We start from the raw sequence: 19,853 nt of genomic DNA, 5'->3' as shown, positions 1-19,853 counted from the left end.
GGTTTCCAACTGGAGTATGTAGCAGGCCCCGAGAGCCTTGTTAAAACACAGGTGGCTGGCCCTCACCCCAAAGTGCCTGATTGAGTTGTCTGGGGTGGGGCCTGAGAATTTCCATTTCTCACAAGTTGCTGGGTAGGGGGTGGGTCCTGCTGAAGCCTCCTTTTAGGACCACATTTCGAGAACCACTAGCCTAAATGAGTCATAGAATTGTGCAATTTTGAAAGAATCCACTATGATAAAAGAGTTTCCTTTTTGCAAGAATAGCTGCAGCGGTTCTCAACCTGTGGGTCACGACCATCGGAAAACACATATAGCATATCAGATATTTGCATTACAATTCATAACAGTAGCAAAATTACAGTTTTGAAGTAGCAACGAAAATAATTTGATGGTTGGGGGTCACCACAACATGGGGAACTGTATTAAAGGGTCGCGGCATTAAGAAGGTTGAGAACCACTGGTAGAAAAAAACAATAGTTACTGATTGAACCATCCACTCTAGGAATTAAGTGAGACTGAGAAACTATTCTTAAATTTAATTATTTCTGTAATATAGGTTTTAAAGATTGCTGGCTTGACCTATTTAGGAACTCAAAGTGAGTAGCCTTCCTGAGTTACATAGATGAAGCTTAGACATATTTGTTTTCTGATATTGATACATCGAGATCCACTGCACTGAGTTTGCACCTTGGCCTTCTGTACCCCTTTCATCACTTACCTTATGCTTTGGTTTCTTCTGGAGTGTTCTCTTTATCCGAAATTATCAACAGGCTCCTTCTTCATTATTAAAATCCTTCTCCAAACACAAGTCCTGAAATAAGCCTTGAAGACAGAGACAGAGATTTTCATGAAATCTTAACTGTTAAAAATGAAATCTTAAGACTCCACTTATCTAATCATTTAATATAATCGAACATACATGTATGCTTGTGTTTAGAGTCTGTATTTGATCTTTGTGTCATCAATATGTTCATTTTCCCCTGTTCCATTTTCAATTGCATACTCTATGAAGGAGACATTTTTATTTTTTTAAATCCTCACCGGAGGATATTTTTCCATTGATTTTTAGAGAGAATTGGAGAGGGAAAAGACAGAGAGAAACATAGATGTGAGAGAGACACATCTCCTGGCCAGGGAGGAGCCTGCAACTGAGGTTCGTGCCCTTGACTGGAACTGAACCCAGAAACTTTCAGTCTGTAAACTGACGCTCTATGCACTGAGCTAAACCATCTAGGGCTGGAGGAAACATTTTAATTCTGACTTTCATAGTGTCTCATATATAGCCACACAGAAATCGATACATAAAAACAAATTATTTTGATGAGGATGATGTCTCATTGTAATGGCTTAACATCAAGTTATGCTCTGTTTACATGCTGCTAAAATATGTGGATAAAAATATATCTTCTGTATAAAGTCACATATTATGTTAGCCATTTGACCCTGGACATCTGCCATGCTAGTTGAGAAACAAGTAGCAAACTTAAATTACAGGAGAAATGTTTCTCGTCACATTTTTATATTTAGTGAGAAAACATGTAGCTCAAAAATCATATGTAAATCATTGTGTAAAATAAAGGAACACTTAACATTGGTCTTTTGCCTCATAGGCATCTCCTGCTGGAGGGCACTCCTCTAGGGGATAAGGGAGCTTTCCCAGTAACTAGCTCTGTGACATTGGGTGTTGAGGATGGAGGGCATTGTTGTTGAAATAGGCTTTCTTAAGTGAGTCATGTTCCCCTTCCCTCATTGACAGTATGATGGGTGGATGATCTTTATGGTTCGTTCTGGATTACGTATATAGCATTTGCTTTGGTTTACTTAAGTCACATAACATGTACACATGCAAGAAGGTCAGCATTAGCTTAAACAGGTCACGCTACTAGTATTATGATAATATTGTCAACACCTTTTAAAATTATTGTGATCTCCTCTACATATGTTGCAGTCTCTTTGGATTTGTGGAAAATGCTATGTTGATTGTTTTTCATTATAAAAGAGTCAATTTCTTTGAGCAATTGATATTTCTACCTGGGCATTCAAGTCATTGAGGATACATTTAATTTAGGGACAGAGCAGAATTTCTTTACCCTTGCCGTTGTCCTATGTCACAGCTGACTGCTTTAGTGCCAATAAAATGCTAAGGGCGCTGGTTTTTACTGGGCAAAGCACTGAGTGGCAAAGTCATTCCTATTAAATATTAACATCATTTACTAAGAATATAATTAGAAATAAAATAAACTAGCATATAAAATTTGTATCTTAATCATCCTCTGCTCTTGTTCAGGTGCTGAGAGATCATTCTCTTGGTCCTAAATATAATTAGGGTTTTAAAGACATTAAACTATCATCACAGAGGGGCAGTGGACATTTCCACAGGTATTTAAGAGTCTTGAACTTTTTGTAAGTCAAGTGAAGAGTATAATAAGAAATGTGTGTAAGTGTGTGTGTTTGTGTGTGTGTGTGTGTGTGTGTGTGTGTGTGTGTCCCTGTATTGTGAACCCAGAAAATGGAAGTGGGAAATCAGATGTAAAACAGAAAGTAGAAAATGGGAATAAATAAGACTCTAGGATATTTTCTAGTTCTGAAATAAAACCACATTTTGAATCCAATAGGTCAATTATATGTGAATATAGCATAGAGGGCAGATATAACAGATTTTACTTTCCAGAGGGAAAGGGGGAATTAACCAGAGTAGAGGCCTCTGGAGCAGGGGTATTCACTAGATAACATCAGTAAAGCTTGAAGTCATTTATTCTGCTGGACTACTTACCAATTCTCCTGCTGGTGTGCATTTGGGTTGTTTCCATTTATTTTTTACTAGAGGCCCAGTGCACAAAATTCATGCACATGTGGTGAGTCCCTCAGCCCGACCTGCACCCTCTCCAATCTGGGAGCCCTCAGGGGAGCCCTCTCCAATCCAGGAGCCCTGACAGCTTAGGCCCACTCTCCATGGTTCTCTGCTCTCTGCAGGGCCTGGCTGCTCCACGCCCACTGCCCAGAGGCTTTCTGCGGCTGGGGTGGAAAGCTTGCCTCGTCACTGTGGTGATGAAGCAAGCATTACACCAGGCTGCTCACACTGCCCGCTCTCAGCGGCCACCTCCCCAGGACTGGGGGACTCTGGTGGGGCTGAGGGGACTGGGTGCCACCATCTTTGTGACAGAGTGACAGTTAATTTGCATATTACCCTTTTATTAGATAGGATATTACAGTGCTGTGATCATTATTATGCTTGTTTTCTGGTGCAAAGGTGCTGGATTATCTCTAGAGCACCTCCCGATTGTGATGCATTATTAATGTCTATTCTGTCTAGTTTCTAATTTTCATTAACAAAATAATAAGCTTAAGCTGATTTCCTGCATTTGAACAGTAGAATTGTTAGGTGAAGGATATGTAGCTCTTCAACTTTGCAAGCTAAATGCCAAAATTGTTTTCCAAAAACTATATAGTCCTATCACAGTTTAAAAGAGTTTCTGTTGCTTTGTATTCTTCCTAACATATTGAATTGCCAGAATTTTAAACTTTGTCAATTTGAGGATGGCAAAATTTTACCTCACTCTGGTTTTTAATAAATTTACTGTTTTAACCATTTGTAAGTGTACCATCCAGTAGTGTTGAGTACGTTCTCATTCTTGTGGGAAATTGATCTCACGACTTTTTCATCTTGCAACACTGAAACTCTATACCATTAAGCAACTCTCTATTTCCCTCTCTCCCTGGCCCTTGGCAACCACCATTGCACTTTCTATACCCTATGAATTTGACTACTCTAGATACCTCACATAAAAGAAATCATATACTATTAAAGCATACTAGTACACATATCAATCAACTCATACATTATCTTTTGTGACTGATTTCATTTCACTTACAATAAGGTCCTCAAGGGTCATCCATGTTGTAATATTTGTCAAAATTTCTTTCCTTTTTAAAGACAAAATAATATACCATTGTATGTACATACACATTTTTTTAAAAAAATCACTGGACATTTAGATTGTTTCCACGTCTTGGCTATTGTGAATAGTGCTACTATGAAGTTGGTGGGGCAAATAGGTCTTGTGATCTTGCTTTTAAACCTTGTAGATATATATCTAGAAGAGGAATTACTGGATCACATTGCAATTCTATTTTTAATTTTTTGAGGAACAGCCATATTATTTTTCATAGCAGCTGCACCATTTTACATTCTCATAAACAGTGCACAAGTTTTCCTATTTCGCCATATCCTTGCCAACATTTGTTACTATCTGATTTGCTGATAGTATCAATTCTATAGTGTATAAGATGATATCTCATTGTGGTTTGGATTTACATTTCTCTAATGATTAGTGTTGTTGAGTATCTTTTCATATGCCTGATGACAATTTTTATATCCTCTTTGAAGATATATGTACTCAAGTTCTTCGCCCATTTTTTAAATTTAAATTTATTTAAATTAAATAAAAAGGTTCACCTATTTCTCTCACCCTCTACCCACTACATCTGGCAACAACCAATCTACTTTGTTTATCTATGAGCTTCTGGGTATTTTTTTGTATGTTTGTATTTTTATTTTTTTAGATTCCATATATAATAGAGATTACATGATATTTGTCTTTCTCTAATTTATTTCACTTAGTATAATGCCCTTGAGGTCCACCCATGTTGTCTTAAATATCAAAGATTTCATTCTTATTTTCATGGCTGAATAACATATATGTATATATGTACAATTTCTTTGTCCATTCAACCATTGATGGACCCTTAAAATGTTTCCATATCTTGATTACTGTATATAATGCTGCAAGAAACATAGGGATGCATATATCTTTTAGAGTTAGCGTTTTTCTTTTCTTTGGATAAATACCCAAAAGTGTAATTATTCGATGATATGATAGTCCTACTTTTAAAATTTTGAGGAACCTCCACATTGCTTTCCATAGTGGCTGCACCAATCTCCATTCCCACCAACAGTGCACAGGGTGCCCTTTTCTTCACATCCTCACCCTTTTTGACAGGTGTGAGGGGATTTGCCATTGTGGATTTGATGTGCATTTACCTAATGATTAATGGTGTTAAGCACCTTTTTCATGTACATGTTGGTCATCCATATATCTTCTTTGGAAAAATGTCTATTCAGACCTTCTGCCCATTTTTAAATCAGATTTTTTTTTGTTATTGTATTGTGCGAGTTCTTTACATATTTTGGATATTAGCCCCTTGTCAGATATATGATTAGCAAATATTTTCTCCCACTTATTTTGTTGATGGTTTTATTTGCTATGCAGAAGCTTTTTTTGTTTAATGTAGTCTCCTTATTTATTTTTGCTTTTGTTGCTTTCACTTTTGGTGTCAGATTTAAAAAATTATTGCCAAGACTTCGGTCAAGGTTATTTCCTGTGTTTTCTGGTTTCCTTTCATTTGTCTTTAATTCATTTTGAGTTAATTTTTGTACATAGTGTAAGATAGATACTGAGTTTTATTCTTGTGCATGTGGCTGCTCAGTTTTCCCAATGTTTTGAAGAGACTATGCTTTCCTCATTGTATATTCTTGACTCCTTTATCATAAATAAATTGTCCTTATATGCTTAAGTATTTTGCTGGGCTCTCTATTTTGTTCCATAGATCTATGTGTCTGTTTTTATGCCAATACCATATTGTCTTAATTACTATAGCTTTATAATATAGTTTGAAAATCAGGGATCATGATGCCTGAAATATTGTTCTTCTTTCCCAGATTGTTTTGGGTATTTGGGATCCTTTGTGGATCCATACATATTTTAGGATTGTTTGTTCTCTTTCAGTGAAAAAATGCCATTGGAAATTTGACAGGGATTGCATTGCATATGTATATTGCTTTGCTAGAATGGACATTTTGACTATATCAATTCTTCCAATCCATGAATATAGATTCTTTCTATGTGTCTTCTTTACTTACTTTCATTAAAGTCTGGTAGCTTTTAATATACATATCTTTCACCTTCTTAGTTAAATTTATTCTTAGGTATTTTATTCTTTTTGATATAATTATAAATGAGATTGTTTTCTTAACTTCTCTTTTTTTTACTTTGTTATTAATGTACAGAAATGCAACATATTTTTGTGTATTAATTTTTTATCTACACTTTCCTAATTTATCTATTAACTCTAACAGTTTTTTGATGGAGTCTTTAAGGTTTTCTAGATATAATATCATATTATCTGCAAAAAGTAAAAATTTTATTTTTTTCTTTCCAATTTGGATGCCTTTTCTTTTTTTTTTATTTTATTGATTTTTTACAGAGAGGAAGGGAGAGGGATAGAGAGTTAGAAACATCGACGAGAAAGAAACATTGAGGAGCTGCCTCCTGCACACCTCCCACTGGGGATGTGCCTGCAATTAAGGAACATGCCCTTGACTGGAATCGAACCTGGGACCTTTCAGTCTGCAGGCTGAAGCTCTATCCACTGAGCCAAACCGGTTTGGCTGGATGCCTTTTCTATATTTTTCTCACCTAATTGCTCTGGCTATGGCTTCCCATACCATATATATATAGTAATGGTCATTTAGGCTTTTCCTATCTAATAAAAGAGAAACATGGTAATTAGCATATGACCGCTACCCTTCCCATTGGCTAATCAGGGTGATATGCAAATTAACTGCCAGCCAAGATGGCGGCCCGCAGCCAGGCAGCTGGAAGCTAACATGAGGCTTGCTTGCTTCAGTGATGGAGGAAACCAACGTTCCCCACTTGCCTTGCCGGCCTCTGAGCTTGCAGTTTGAAACATTGTAACAAATATAGAAGCTAAACAAAACCCCAGAAACCCGCTTTCAGCCAGCCAGGATCTCAGAGCTGGAGTTGATACAGTGTTTCGAGATTATAGAACCCAAACAAACCAGATACCTGCTTTCAGCAGCAGAGGCCTCAGAGCTGGAGCCAGAGCTAAAGCTGGCCCAGAATAAAAAAAAAGAAAAAAGGGAGTGGTTGGGAGCTTCAGTCACCCGCCAGCCTGAAAACAGCCCTCAGCCCCTCACCCAGACTGGCCAGGCACCCCAGTGGGGACCCCCACCCTGATCCAGGACACCCTTCAGGGCAAACCAGCCAGCCCCTACCCGTGCACCAGGCCTCTATTCTATGTAGTAAAAGGGTAATATGCCTCCCGGCACTGGGATCAGAGTGACAGGGGGCAGCGCCCAAACCCCCTGATTGCCCTGCGGCTCTGTGTGTGACAGGGTGCGGCGCCCCAAACCCCTGCCCCCTCCCCACGGGCCGTGCTCTGTGTGTGACGGGGTAGAGCCATAACCTCCCCATCGGCCCTGCACTGAGTGTGAGCGTGGCAGTGCCCCAACCCCCTGATCAGCCCTGCTCTGTGGGTGATAGAGGGCGGCGCCCCAACCCCCTGATCTGCCCTGCTCTGTGAGTGACAGGGGCGAGCTCCTCAACCCCCTGATGGGCCCTGCTCTTTGCGTGACAGGAGGCAGCGCCCTAACCCTCTGATTGGCCCTGCTCTGTGCATGACAGGGGGTGGCGCCCCAACTCCCCAATCGGCCCTGCTTTGAACCCGACCAGGGGCTGCACCTAGGGATTGGGCCTGCCCTCTGCCACCTGGGAGCAGGCCTAAGCCAGCAGGTTGTTATCTCCCGAGGGGTCCCAGACTGCGAGAGGGCACAGGCCAGGCTGAAGGACTCCCCCTTCCCCCCGAGTGCACAAAATTTGTGCACCGGGCCTCTAGTATATATGTAAAAGCCTAAGTGACCATTATGACTGAATGACTGGAATGACCAGAATCACTGGTCGACCAGTTGCTATGATGTGCACTGACCACCAGGGGGCAGATGCTCAATGTAGTAGCTGCCCCCTGGTGGTCAGTGCGCTCCCACAGCCAACCTCCCCTGGCCAGCCAACTTCCCATGGCCCTTCCCCCTGGCAAGCTGCCCCCCCCCCCCCCCCCCGACCCTGGACAACTTCCCATGGTCCCTCCCCTCTGCTGGCCACCCCCTCCCGGTAGGCCCCAATCAGGGGTCCAGCTGGCCAACCTCCTGGGGCTCCTTCCTGTGGCTGGCTGGCCCCCAAATAGGCCTCAATCACTGGCCAGGCCAAAGGGACCCCACCCGTGCATGAATTTGTGCCTCTAGTGCTGAATAAGAGTGATGAGAGTGGGCACCTTTGTATTGTTTCTGATTTTAGAGGAAAAGCTTTCAGCTTTTCACCATTTAGCATGATGTTAGCTGTGGGCTTGTCATATATGACCTTTATTATATTGAGGTATGTTTCCTCTATACTTGCTTTGTTGAGAGTTTTTATAAATGGATGTTGACAAATGCTTTTTCTGTGTTCTCTTTAAAGATATTTCTATTCAAGCACTTTGCCCATTTAAAAAATATATTTTTATTGATTTCAGAGAGGAAGAGAGAGGGAGAGAGAGATAGAAACATCAAAGATGAGAGAGAATTATTGATCAGCTGCCTCCTGCACGCCCCATACTAGGGTTTAAGCACACAAGATGGGCGTGTTCCCTGGCCAGGAATTGAACCATCACCGCCTGGTTCATAGGTCAATGCTCAGAGACTGAGCAATGCTGGCCAGGCACTTTGCTCATTTTTTAATCAGGTTATTTGTTTAGTTTTTGTTGTTGTTTTCATTGAGTTGTAGGATTTCTTTGCATATTCTTTATATTAACCTCTGATCAGATATATGATTTGCAAATATTTTCCCCATTTTATAGGATGCCTTTTCACTTTGTTGATTGTTATTTGATGAAGAAGTTTTTAATTTTGATATAGTCTGATTTATCTATTTTGACATTTTTTGTCTGTGCATTTGGTGTAAAATGGGCATTTTAAAATTAATGGATTTGTTTTGGTAAGGAATAATATGTATTTGTATTCATGAATGAGATTGCCTTTAAATGTTCTATTTTATGCTTTCCATTCCTGGTTTTGTATCAAAATTATCATAGTATTTTTAAATGACCTGAGGATAGTTTTTTCCTTTTATATTTTCTGAAATATTATGTATAAGATGGGAATCATCTGTCCTTGAATAATGACAAAAACTTGCCTGGGCCTGGTGTTTTATTTATGAGAATACTAGAGGACCAGTGCATGAAAATTCATGCACTGGGGGGGTGGGGGGCGTGTCTCTCAGCCTAGCCTGCAGGCTTTCACATTCCAGGACCCCTCAGGTAGGGTCCAGTCCAATCACAGCATGGCTCTGGTTCCCCAGGCCTGTGGGCTGTGGGGGAAGGGGGGAGGGACCAAGATTTTTAGATCCCAGCATAGCTCTGGTTCCCCAGAGCCTGCGGGCAGGGATAGGGACCAAGGGGTGAGACTGGTTGCAGCATGGCTTCAGTTCCTGGAGCCTGCAGGCGGGGGAGGGACCCAGAGGCCAGTCCAATGGCAGCATGGCTCTATTCCCACAGCTCCCTTCCACAGCCGCGCTGCAGGCGGACTGGGCCCACAGCTCCCTCCCGCCACCACGCAGTGGGCGGCTGGGACCCAGGACTGACTCTCACCACGCTGGCCAAGACCCTAGCCTGGTGATCGGTTGTCTTTCCAGACGTTTAGGTCGTAATGGACCCTGGCTCTTTGTATATTAGGATTTTAAACTATTGAATCATTTTCTTTAATGATTTTATTTATTTTATTTTATTTTTTTAAAATATCTATTTATTTATTTATTTTTATTTAATGATTTAAAAACTATTTAAATGGCCTTTTTCTTTTAGAGTCCATTTAGTAGGGTATATATTTTTTTCTAAGGATCTATTTCAACATGTTTGGTAAAGTTGTTAATATTCTTTTAGTTTTTTAAAAATGTTTGCTGTATCTATAGTTATGCACTCTTTTTATTTCCATATTGTTTATTTATATGCTCTCTTTTATTAGTGAAGCTTGCCAGAGGCTGTCAATTTAATTAGTCTTTTCTAAAAGGTAAGCTTGTGTCTATGGTCCTTTATTGTATGTTTTTTCTTCTATTTCATTAATTTCTACTTTTACTTTTATTACTTCATTCCACATACTAGGTCTGAATTCTTTCTATTCTTTAAAACTCCTTATATTGTCTGCTTAATTCAGTATTTTTCAGTCTTTCCTTCCTTGTAATATAGATATTAAATAAATTAAATTTTCCATGTAAATATTTTACTGAGCTACATATTTTTATTTTTAAGCATAAGAGCATTTCGACAAGATTTCTGTTAGTACTGCTTTTTGTAACTACTTATTCCTACATTTTCATGAAAGAACATTTCAGATTTTTGCAAGTGATCCACATGTGGTTTAAGAAAATTAGTATTTACCAGTTATTTGGAATAGTTTTATATAATTTATAATATTGAGACTTTGTGTCCTATATTCCTATTCATTTCTTCACTTGTTTATTAATGAGAAAGGTGTTTTGAAATCTCTTGTTATGATGATGTTTGTAAACTTACCATTATAATTCTCTAACGTTTCATTTTATATACTTTGAAACCTTATTTCAGGTACATTGAAGTTTAAATGATATGTTTTGGTGAGTTGAACCTTTTACACTATTGTGTGTGTATCTCTGGAATGTTTTTTTGTCTTAAAGTATGTAGTTTCTGACCTTTTTTTTTCTTAAAGTATACAGTTTCTGACCATAAATATAGCCCAATGCATGTTATCTATCTATCTATCTATCTATCTATCTATCTATCTATCTATCCATCCTATGTAAACTACAGATATCTAGATTTTTAAAATTTTAGTCTGAAATGCCCTGGCTTTTAACATGAAGTTTATTCTTTTTGAAGTGGGTGGGACTAATAATATATTTGGATTCTTATTCTCATGTATACTCTGCTTAATTTCTATGCTGGTATTTCTTTTTATTTTAGTGCTTAATAATCTGAAATTAATCTCTTTCTCATCCAACAGTCATATGAGAATATTTGGACTCCTATTACATTTTTATTATCTCAATTGCCATTATTTTCTAGTGGCTTTTTTTAAAAAAATAAACCCCACAAAATAGATATTATAGTTGTACTAGAGGCGCGGTGCACAAAATTCATGCACAGGGGTGGGGGGGGACCCTCAGCTCGGCCTGCACCCTCTCCAATCTGGGACCCCTCGGTGTATGTCTGACTGCCTCTTGCAATCCGGGACAGCTAGCTCCTAACTGCTCACCTGCCTGCCTGCCTGATCACCCATAACCCCTCTGCCTGCCTGCCTGATTGCCCCTAACCACCTCTGTCTGCCTGCCTGATTGCCCCTAACTGTTCCCCTGCTGGCCTGATCGCCCCTAACTTACTCTGCCTCGCCTGGCACCCACGACCTGGGCTTTCCTCCCTCTGGCTGGCTGCAGGCACCCAGGACCCAGGTCAGATTCGCCTGGGCTGGCCGCAGCTGCAGGGGATCATGGGCCAGTGTGCTTTGCCCGGGCCACAGTCACAGGGCGCCCGGGACCGCGGGGCGGGTGGCTTGTCCCTCTCCCAGGCCACAGCCTATCTGGTCTCCATTCCTCTCTTGCGAGCTCATTTGTGCCTGGCTAGTCCCCATTCCTCTTTCCCCAGTGTTAGAGTGTCTGAGCAATTAGGGCATGACAGTGTGAGGGCGTGAGGGTCTGAGGGTGTGATGACCATTTGCATATTAGCTCTTTATTATACAGGATATTTTAAGTGTCTTGTTAAAAATGTCAACCCAAATTTTCTACTTTCTTCTCTCACCTTTCTTGTTTTTCAGACTTCCTTTTTTGCTCATTTTATATTTTCTAAATTAAATCTTACAGGTATGACTTTATTGAGCCTCTATTAATAGTACATACTCAATATTTATTTTGTCCATGTTCTTTATTTTAAAGGTATAATTTCCATTTTGTTTTTTTCCAGAGAACTTTTCTTCAGTCCTGAAAGATTTAGCTCCTTACAAGGGCTTTGGTGGAGGTCCTGGGGCAACACCCAGAGGTCTAAATAGAGGTGGGGTGTTCGGTCCTTAGGGGCTACCTGGGAATGATTCCTGACCACCATGCTGCGAATGACACAATTCACACAGTGGTGGAGTTTCACATGCAGCTTGGGAAGCGCTTAGGGATGAAGACACCAGCTTCGGAAATGTCCCTAACAGCTGCGGCCTCTGCTGTGTTTCTAATGATGAACTCCTCAGTGGCCTTGTCCTTGGACACACATCTAGCGCAAGAGAAGCAGTGAATAGGCTGCACATGGCCTCGGCCTTTTTTGGCACAACTGTTGTTCCTTCTTTTCTTGGTCACCTTGGAAGCGGGACACGAGCAAGGCACCCATGTTCTTAAATTATAATAACTTGACTCTACATCAGTGATTTTCTACCGGTGTGCTGCCAAATTTTCGTAATTAGTTTATGTACCATGAGATGAAAAAGGTTGAAAATCGCTGTTTATATAGAAATCTAGCTTGATGGTTATTTTTCCTCAGCACTTTTGCTATTATTTTGCTCTTTTCTGGCTTCTGTTATTAAAGTCGGCTGTATGTCTAATTTTTATTTTTGTCTCTGTGTTCTTTTAAGACTTTCTTTTGTCTTTGATGCTGTGCAGATTTTTGTATTATGTCCAGAGATGAATTTTTCTTTATTTATTCTGCTTTAGATATATTAGCAATTTGAGAGTTTGCATTTTTAAATTATAAAACAAACCTTAGCCAATATTTAAAAATATTGTCTCTCCCCCATCCTTCTAGTTATTTTTTCGAGTATGTCAATTATTGAATGTTAGGTTATTTCTTTTCATTGCCCACTCATTATACTAGCTCTTTCATATTTTTTTCCTCTTTATTCCTCAGGGCTTTTTCTAAACATAGTACTATTATTTCAATTTAGGAAGATAAAGGGATAAGAATCTCTAACGAGAAAAAAAAATCAAACTTTTCCCCATTTGCTGACCACAGGAGAACAATGCACTTAGAATTATTACCTGGCCAGGAAAACCAAATCAATATTCTAGTTCTGAGAATGAAATTTTTAACTTGAGTATTTTTTTTACCTTATTTCCCTTATAGTGGCTTCGCTTCAGTATACTTACTGCATAGAACAAAGGGAAGGAATGCAAATGCCTTCACCCAGAAAACCTGAATGTCTTGTTCCCTTAAACCTGACATTAACTAAAAGACTGTATATCATCACACTGGTTTTCAAGTATTTTCAAATGTTCGTGTTTATTTATCTACTTGTGAAAAAAAAAGATTACTTATAAAAGGGATAGTACTTTGGCAGTAAAATAAGAGAAATCAGCTTTCCTTCTAGGGAAATGGTGTGTATATCTGACTTCCTTTTAAGCAATTTCAGATTACTGGATATATGTATAATGGTGGCAATTTTTAATCACTGAAAATAATTACCTCATGTTTTTTATTAGTCCCTTGGCTTTGCTAGGACATTTAAATAATGCTTTAGCTAATAGTTTTGTTGTTTTTAGTGAGAAGGAAACAATATTTTTCTATTATTCAATAAAATCATACTGCCTCTTAATGATCTGTTATCCATGTGTTTTTTGTCTTCTTTTATTCTGCATAGTGTCTGCCACTTAGAATTCAGAGGATTAATGATTATTTTTAAAGAATTGATCATAAAATTCTAGTTTGGTTATATAGCTATCATCTAATGCTTTATTCTTTATAGTCTTTTAGAATGAGCATATTTTTTAAAATATATTTTATTGACTTTTTACAGAGAGGAAGGGAGAGGGATAGAGAATTAGAAACATTGATGAGAGAGAAACACTGATCAGCTGCCTCCTGCATACCCCCTACTGGGGATGTGCCTGCAACCAAGGTACATGCCCATGACTGGAATCAAACCTGGGACCTTTCAGTCTGCAGGCCCACGCTCTATCCACTGAGCCAAACTGGTTAGGGATAGAATGACCATATTTTTTTAGCTTGTGCTCATTTAATAGAAACCATACTATTTGGTTTAGAAGATAAAAAATATTCATATTTATTATTTACAAAGGTAAAATGCAAAACTGTAGTGAATTATTTTATAGCTTGGATTTAGTGCCGTATTTTTTCTCACTGCTATGGGAAAACTAGAGGCCCAGTGCATGACATTCGTGCACTTGGTGTGGGGGGGCAGTCCCTCAGCCTGGCCTGTGCCCTCTCGCAGTCAGGGAGCCCTCGGGTGATGTCCGACTGATGGCTTAAGCCTGCTCCCCGCAGATATCCTTAGTGCTGCTGGGGAGGTGGGCCGCTACATTCCCCAGCTGTCAGCCTGGCTTGTGGCTGAGCACACTGGCCACCAGGGGTCAGCTCCTGTGTTGAGCATCTACCCTCTGGTGGTCAGTGCACTTCATAGTGATTGGTCATTCCACTGTTTGGTTTATTTGCATATTAGCCTTTTATTATATAAGACTAGAGGCCCGATGCACAAAAATTTGTGCACTCGGCGGGGGGGAAGGAGGGGTCCCTCAGCCCGGCCTGTGCCCTCTCGCAGTCTGGGACACCTCGGAAGATAACGCCCTGCTGGCTTAGGCCTGCTCCTGGGTGGCAGAGGGCAGGCCCAATCCCTAGGTGCAGCCCCTGGTCGGGCTCAGAGCAGGGCTGATTGGGGAGTTGGGGTGCCGCCCCCAGTCATGCACAGAGCAGAGCGGATTGGGAGGTTGCGATGCCACCCTCAGTCACGTCACGCTCAGGGTAGGGCCGATTGGGGGGTTGGGGCACCGCCCCCTGTCACATTCAAGGCAGGGTCGATGGGGAGGTTGCGGCACCACCGTCTTTCATGCACAGAGCAGGGCCAATCAGGGTGGTTGGGGCTCTGTACCCTGTCACGCACAGAGCAGGGTCGATCAGGGGGTTGGGGAGCTCCCCCTGTCACTCACAGAGCAGGGCGGATAGGGAGGTTGTGGCCCCGCCCCCTGCCACCCACAGAGCCGTAGAGCGATCAGGGGGTTTGGGTGCTGCCCCCTGTCATGCTGATCCCGTTGCTGGGAGGCATATTACCCTTTTACTATATAGGATAGAGGCCTGGTGCATGGGTGGGGGTGGGCTGGTTTGCCCTGAAGGGTGTCCTGGATCAGGGTGGGGGTCCCCACTGGGGTGCCTGGCCAGCCTGGGTGAGGGGATGATGGCTGTTTGCAGCTGGTCACACACCCTTCACGGTGGGGGTCCCCACTGGGGTGCCTGCCAGTCTGGGTGAGGGGCTGAGGGCTTTTTTCAGGCTGGCGGGTGACTGAAGCTCCCAACCGCTCCATTTTTTCTTTTTTTTTTATTCTGGGCCAGCTTTAGCTCTGAGGCTCCAGCTCTTAGGCCTCCGCTGCCGAAAGCAGGCATCTGGTTTGTTTCGGTTCTATAATCGAAACAATGTATAACTCCAGCTCTGAGATCCCAGCTGGCTGAAAGCAGGTTTCTGGGGTTTTGTTTAGCTTCTATATTTGTTACAATGTTTCAAACTGCAGGCTCACAGGCCGGCAAGGCAGGTGGGGAACGTTGGTTTCCTCTGTCACTGAAGCAAGCAAGCCTCATGTTAGTTTCAAGCTGCCTGGCTGCCAGCCGCCATCTTGGCTGGCAGTTAATTTGCATATCTCCCTGATTAGCCAATGGGAAGGGTAGCGGTCGTACGCCAATTACCATGTTTCTCTTTTATTAGATAGGATAGCTTTGTAAATGTCTGTCTCTCTTAGAGTGTGTACCCTGGGGTCAGTATGGGGATGCCCTTACTTTGTCTGGGTTGGAAACTGGTCAGTGTGTGTTGTGGGGATTCTCTGAGTCTCAGCTGTTTTGCATAAAATATAGCTTGGATTTTGGTTTTATGTCACTTGATAAGAGTACATATTATCTTATTTAAATATTGATAATCTGCAAGATTGTTAAAATACACAGGTTTTTAAATTCAATTTCTGTTTGTTTCTTTTGTGAATTATCCCACTTTTAAAAAAAATCCTCACTGGAGGATATTTTTCCCATTGATGTTCAGACACCATGGAAGGAAAGGAGGAGGCGGGGAAGAGAGAGAGAGAGAAAGAGAGAGAGAGAGAGAGAAATATCGTCATGAAAGAGACACATGGATTGGTTGCCTCTGCCTCCCGTACGCATTCTCATTCTAACCTAGGCCAGGGATGGAACACAAAACCGAAATACGTGCCTTTGACAGGGAATTAAACCGGAGATCCTTCTGTCTATGGGCTGATGGTCTAACTGAGCAAAACTGGCCAGGGCAACTTTCATAGTAGAATTCACAATAATATTTTTCTTCAAAGAAAGAGGTACATCAAAATTATGTGCTTTTAGAAACTTACACTTGATTAATTTGGTTCCTCAATTCTTTCCTATTTGAAAAAGCATAAATGATGGACATAATGGGGTACATAGAACAAAACTATCATAAACCAGAACAGCATAATGCATTTAATAATCCCTCAGAAATAAAGTCCTACATAATGTACAAAAGAAAGTGATCTTGACTAAAATATAGCCATTGTGAACAGAAATTGGGTTCAAACTGACAAACTCATGGTCATATTTTTTTATTATAGTGGCTGAGAGGTGGAAGGGAGAAAGTGGAAGGAATAATATGAGCATATCACATCATAAACTGATATACTAAATCCAATTTTAATAACCTTTAAAGAGTCTTAAACTTAAGAGATTGGTCCTTTGACATTTGATTTTTTCATCTTCTTCCTCATTATTTCACTGGTTTTAACATTGGCTAGATTTCAGAGTCACTAGAGTAAATTTTTTAAAATTAAATATGACACTCCTGTACTATTGAATCATAATTTTTAGGATATCTGCATTTGTAAAAGCTCCCCTAGATGAATATGATTATTATGAAGCACTGGTCCATTTTCTATTAATACCATCTAAAATCTCTTTCTTGTGTTTGTACATGAGTTCATGTCAAAATGGCAATTAAGTCACAATATTCCATTTCCCAGTTAACTATTGATATAACCTACACAGGTAAGATCTTGCCAGAGAGGTGAAATACATATTAGTAAATCATCTCCAAAATAAGGAATAAATTGAGTTTTTGATGAATTCTGATGTCTAAATAGATGTAGGTGAGGAAAGTCATAGTCCTGACTTTGAAAGCCTACAAAGCAAATGCTTCATGAAGGACTAAGAGGTATCATTGGTTATAGCAAGTTTCTACATCGCTTCCTGTACATTTATTGCTCTTGTCAGTTTTCTAAGTAGAAAATACATTTGTGACCTTCATACAGAGCCCTTATTAATAGGAAGCTTGTGCAGAAAATGCCCTTTTTGGTATAGCTCTGTATATATGGAACTCAGTCATGAGAGAAATACATTCTTGGAAAAATATTAACTTATATTCAAATAGTTTTGTGTTCTTTTTAAAAAATGTATTCATCTGGAACTTGTTAGCATTTCAAAGGAGAGAAGTCACTCACTAATTAGTATTGGAGGTGGTGAGAGAAATAATGTGTGTGTGTGCATGTGTGTGTGTGTGTGTGTGTATGTGTAGGAGGAGATAGAAATTAAGGAAGAGTAAACTTTTTCCTTATTTAATTCCCATGCTCCCACACCACTTTTCTCAGATTTACTTTTCTTTGTGAGGAACTTTCTCAGATACAATAATAAGATTTTACTTTTTTCCTACAAAATCTGATGTTCATTTATTTATTTGATTTACATATAATGCAGAACTGCTTTGTTCTCCTGTCTAAGTTATAAGTCTACTAAATCTTTGATAAATTTAGTCTTTTTTCTCTCGATTTTTAAATGTGGAATAGATCTTTTAGAACTAATGCAGTTTATTACGCAATAAGTTCTAAATTAAGGAACTCTCTAATGGTGCACAGTGACAAGATGGAGGAAGTTTTGGTGTCCTTTAGAATGTGCTCAGAAAGTCCAATGAGGAATTATCTATCAAACTATCTTATTTAAAAAGGAAAGGGATGCCAGCCAGACCAGCCAACAAACAAACAAATAAAAAAAAAAAAAACAGTAACACTAAGTGCTGTGGTGAAGGTGAAGCAACAACTCTTATGCATTGCTGGTGGGATAGAAACTTTGGTAAACTTTTTCCAGTCTCTAGTAAACATGAAAATACCTTATGATCCAGTAATCCCACTCTTATGTATACACCCCCATACATTTCTGCTTATGTATGCAAGAATATGTCTAAGACTTTTCAAAGCTGCCTTGTAGTGGGTCAGATATATTTCCCAAATGTCCATCAACACATCAACATTCAAATGAATAAGCAATTGTAATATACTCAGGCATTGGAATAGTATGCAACAATAAAATGAACAAACTACAAATACACCAAAGAATTGATCAATCATAAAAATATAATACTGAGGAGAAGACATACATGATGGAATATGTTCTATCTGAATTGAATTACATCAATAAAAAACAGGCATAATTCAACCATATTTTAGGTATGCATAATTATATAATAAAACCTTAAAGAAAGTCAACTTTTGACTCTATAGTTGGCCCTGTACATCTGTGGATTCAACCAATCATTGATGGAAAACAGTATTTCCATTACCTTATGAAATCTATGGTTATGAGTCCACAGTTGTAAATCCATAGTTGAATATCGGAGGTTGGGAATCTGCAGTTGGGAATGGGAAATATTGTTCTCATCAGCATTTGGTTTAATCTACAGATGCAAATCTTGCAGATATGAAAAGCTGACTATATTTAATCTGCCTATTAGTGGACCTGCTTAGTTCAAACCCCTGTTGTTCAAGAATGAGCTGTGTTGTATTTGACAATTTAAAATAAAGTACTTGAGCTATTTTTAAAAAGGAAATTAAGGGACAACCACAGGTGTTGATGTGAAGAAAGTTTCAGGGTCTGACTTGAATTTACAAAAGAAAGGACAACCTCTGCTAATTGCGTTTTGCTCTTTACCCATCATGCTGGGCCTTATTATTATCACACATGAGGCCAGCTAAGCACGCTGAGGAGACCCCCTGCCATAATTTCAGGGGTGAAATAAGGTTGGAGAGGGAGCTTTAAGTCTGAATCTCATAATTTGGGCCAGGGTAAGTTCGATGCTATGGTTACTACAGCATCGCTGTGTGTGCACGCCTGTGTGTGTGTGTGTGTGTGTGTGTGTTCATATGTTAATTCTATTCTAGTGTAATGAGGAAAGTGCTGGAATTCAGTACCAGCCAAATACCTAGTGTGCACTTCAACCCCTAAGCATAATGAATGTAAAATGCTGGTAGTAATAGATAGATTGAAAGAAAAACGCCTTCATCTTGGCATGCTAGAGATTTGCAATCACATTTGGATTCTCAAAGTGCTGCTTGATTGGAGATTAATGTGTGGGAGGATTGACCTTTCTTGCAAGAGCCATTGTTTTTGCACTAAATGTGTGAAAAACAAATTTCAAATAGCTGCCCCATTGAACTTCTCTTGTGATTCATATTATCACCCTTTTAGATTTCTCAGCAACAATGGCACTTATTAAAATCATCGGGTCTTTTTCTTCATCTCATCTTCTAAGCACTTTTGTTTTTCTTCCAGTGGATAGAATTTTCTACCAACAGAAAGCTTAATTTCTTCACATTTCTCATACTGTCACCATACCGTTTTCTGATTGACTTGTGCTGGAGTCACAAGCATATCCGTTTTAGAAAATCAAGGAAGCTTTTGGGATCTTTGCTATAGAGGTTGTTCACTAATTCCTAGGGGAGAGGCCAATATTTTATTTTCTCAGCAGTAGAATTGGTTGGTTACATATTTTCTAAATAGATCTTTCTCCAGCCTTTTTATTTTCCATAATAAATGTTTCCTATATGGTGCCTTGTATATAATTGTGATGGTTTTTCTTGTTATAATTATCAAATTGCAACATGGTAGATCTGGGTTTGGGTAAAATTCTTAACCTCTTTAAAATTATTAAGAAAATGAAAGAGAAGTGATCTCACTGACCTACACTTTGAAGAATCTATGAGGGAAAAATGATC

The 19,853-nt window shown here is 39.7% G+C and overlaps 1 pseudogene; it reads right to left on the bottom strand.

The window, feature by feature from the left end:
- Positions 1 to 11,851: 11,851 nt before the first annotated feature.
- Positions 11,852 to 19,509, bottom strand: LOC132229718 (small ribosomal subunit protein eS26-like; annotated as a pseudogene).
- Positions 19,510 to 19,853: the final 344 nt, after the last annotated feature.

This window comes from Myotis daubentonii, chromosome 3 (genome assembly GCF_963259705.1).
Source record: "Myotis daubentonii chromosome 3, mMyoDau2.1, whole genome shotgun sequence".
Classification (NCBI taxonomy): Eukaryota; Metazoa; Chordata; class Mammalia; order Chiroptera; family Vespertilionidae; genus Myotis; species Myotis daubentonii.
This window is presented reverse-complemented; position numbering and strand designations above follow the sequence as displayed.